At 40.9% G+C, this 3,382-nt stretch overlaps 1 pseudogene; it reads left to right on the top strand.

Moving 5' to 3' along the window:
* The first annotated feature begins 337 nt into the window (after positions 1-337).
* LOC141084440 (uncharacterized) lies at positions 338-2,460 on the top strand (annotated as a pseudogene).
* Positions 2,461-3,382: the final 922 nt, after the last annotated feature.

Raw genomic sequence — 3,382 nt, 5'->3', positions numbered from 1 at the left:
CCATGTGTCTGTGCACAATGAGTCATCCACAGCTCAACGGTAACTTAGGTATCCATAGTTACTACCACTAGCAGCTAACTGACTATATGCGTGGGCGTAACCATGGATACCTAAGTACTGTAAGGCCCTGAATAGGAGTTAAGTGACATATCTAATAAGGAGAGGAGCTCTCCCTGGGGATGAGTTAAGGCATAAGCCTTTTTTGAACGTTAGCCTGTGAGGCAACACTGTGAGGCAACATTGTGAGGCAACACTGTGAAGCAACACTGTGAGGCAACATTGGGAGGCAACATTAGGAGGCAACACTCAGGCAACAGTGTGAAGCAACATTGCAAAGATGGATCAAATTGATCGCGCTGCTGCACGTAGAGAAGCGAATTGCAGACGGATGCGTAACCTGCGTCTTAATGAAGCAGAAGCAAGAGAAACGAATGAAGTAACTGAATCATATAGAACATCTAATGCTGCATGACAATGAGCAACACGCAATGCACAAAGTGATACACAAATTTCACAAAGACGAGAGCAAGATAGAAGACGTGTCCAAAATGCAAGAGCCACTCGATGACAGCAAGTTACATTTGCCGCTAGAGGGCTTCTTATTCAAATTGATGAGACACGTATTGAAGAACACTATGCTGGCGAACTGACATTTTGATGTCAGTTGTGCCAATCTAAAAATTTCAAAGACGAAATGGGACAGGACAAAACAATCTCTTCCTGCTACAAGAGAGGGTGCATCCAATTATGTCCCATTCATATGGATGATTAATTAGTCAAGTTGATGAAAGGAGAGCATCAGCACTCCAAGAACTTTATGGCTAATATAAGGCAACACAATAGCTCTCTTGCTTTGGCATCAATGGGAGCACAAGTAGTGCCATCTCCTGGGCATGGTCCATACTGTTTTCGAATTCATGGACAAATTTACCACAGAACTGCCCCATTGCATCCTGCTGTGGGTAGTACTCCCAAGTATGCCCAGATTTATATCTTGGACAGTGAAAAAGCATTAAGTACAAGAAGTCAAGCAAATAAAAAGTGCCTCCCAGCACTGCTGTCATCTCTTGGAGAGAAAATGAAAGCAATTAACCCACTCGCAAGAGCCTTCACAATGATGAGGGAATTTGAAAGCGAGGAAGAGAGGATTGCTGAATTAGAAAATCGTGATCCACTCGAAATAACAATGTCAATTATAAATGACTACAATGATGACAAGAGGCGCTACAATGCACCAATGAAATAGCTATAATTTATCAAAATGCATTGGGTGAACCCCCAATTAATAGGGACATCAGAGGTCACCTGAAAAGTGAAAACCAAACAGTTCAAATCAGCTTTCTTCACAGAAAGTGTGATGCAATTACATATCCACTTCTATTCCCATATGGGGACACTGGATAGACAATAAATTTGACAACTCCAATTGCCCTAAGTGTGCAACATCAAGGAATTGGTGACATTCATCTACCATCCATACCAGTAGATCAAGATCGTCAAGAAAAAAAATCACCCTGTTGCAGTACTATGCATACAGGCTTGCCATTCGTGACGAGTTCAATCCCCTTTTAAATGCTGGCAAGTTGACACAACAATTTATCGTTGACAGTTACACCAAAATTGAATCCGACAGGATCGAATATATAAAACAAAATCAAAAGGCATTACGTGTCGACAGTTATGCCGGCATTAAGGATCACATCCATAATGCTGCGTTACACCAAGGGCTAAAAGCCCAAGAGCTATGCAGTAAAATTACCAAGACGCCATGACAATTGTCCGAAAATTCGGAAAGCCAGATCTTTTTGTTACGATGACCTGTAATGCAAAGTTGAAAGAAATTGCTGAAAACTTAGAACCATAGCAAAGGCCAGAGTTGGTTGCAGGAGTAATTAAAATCAAACTCCATGCCGTGCTTAACAAGATTTTGAAAAAGTACATTTTTTGATGTGTAGTTGCCTTTGTGCATGTAATAGAATTTCAAAAGCGTGGACTACCACATGCCCACATGCTCACATGCTCTTAATCCTCGGAGAGGAAGATAAACCGAGGGACAAAGAAATAACTGACGAATTGGTCTCTGCTGAAATCCCAAATGAGACAGCAAGTCCAAAACTGCATGAGGCAGTGATGAAGCACATGATTCATGGCCCATGTGGCGAGGATCAACCTGGTGCTATATGCATGACACATGGTCAATGCGCAAAAAAATTCCCAAAGGATTTTAATACAGAGACAAACCCCAATGTTGATGGTTACCCACAGTACCATTGATGCAATACTGGGAAAACCAGACGAGAAACGCGAGAAATCGACAATAGATGGGTAGTTCCATACAACCCCTATTTATTACTCAAGTACAATTGCCATATCAATGTTCAGATATGTGCTCCAATAAATAGTGTTAAATATCTTTTCAAATATTTATACAAAGGACATGACTGTGCCAATATCGAGTAGATACATTAAACTGGAATGAACTAGCCATGTACCTAGATTCTTTGTATATAAGCACCCCTGAGGGCATGTGGAGAATCAGAAAAAATAAAAGGCATGATGCTTCACATACCATTAAAACGCTGGCTGTGCACCTTGAAAACATGCAGCAAGTGTTTTTCGAAGATGGTAAGGAGGATATGGTTATTTCGGACTCAAAAGCCTCTACATTGCAGGCTTATTTTGAGCTAAACAGAGTTGACGCTTCCACCCGTCAGTATTTGGGCAGTGAAATCCCTGAACACTATGTCTGGGATAGAAATGTTATACCAGAAGGATGGAAAAAAAGACGGGCTCAATTTGGGAAAACAGTTGCCTGAATGTATACAGTCTCTTTAACAGATGGTGAGCTGTATTACCTAAGACTTCTTTTACTTCACGTAAGAGGAGCAAAGTCTTATGCTGACTTAAGGACTGTCAATGGAGTCATACATGACAAATATAAAAATGTGTGCATTGATCTTCATCTTTTGGAAGCCAATTCCCAAAGGTAAGACGGTATAACGGATGCAATCGCTTTCAAAATGCCCTACCAACTTCGCAAATTATTTGCTATAATTTGTGTATATGGGGAACCAGCTAAAGCATTGGCATTATGGCAAAAATATAAAACCGAATTTATGGAGGATTACATCAGGTGGTATACTCCAGAAATTGCTGAGCAACTGGCTCTTCGTGATATTAATGAAGTGCTCTTAAGCAACAAAAAGTCCTGTGCTGACTACGGATTGCCAACTCCAGTAAATATTCCAGTAGAAATACTGGACCAACTGAATTATGCTGTAATAAAGCAGGAGGCTGAGCAATTGAAAGCTATGCTTAATGAAGCTCAGCAATCAGCTTTCGATGCAATTATGCAAGCAGTCAATGCTGCATCACAGCCAGA

Source organism: Dendrobates tinctorius, unplaced genomic scaffold, assembly GCF_039654945.1.
Source record: "Dendrobates tinctorius isolate UK_male_01 unplaced genomic scaffold, ASM3965494v1 ptg000022l, whole genome shotgun sequence".
NCBI classification, from domain to species: Eukaryota; Metazoa; Chordata; class Amphibia; order Anura; family Dendrobatidae; genus Dendrobates; species Dendrobates tinctorius.
The sequence above is the reverse complement of the archived record's forward strand: the minus strand, read 5'-3'. Positions and strand labels throughout refer to the sequence as shown.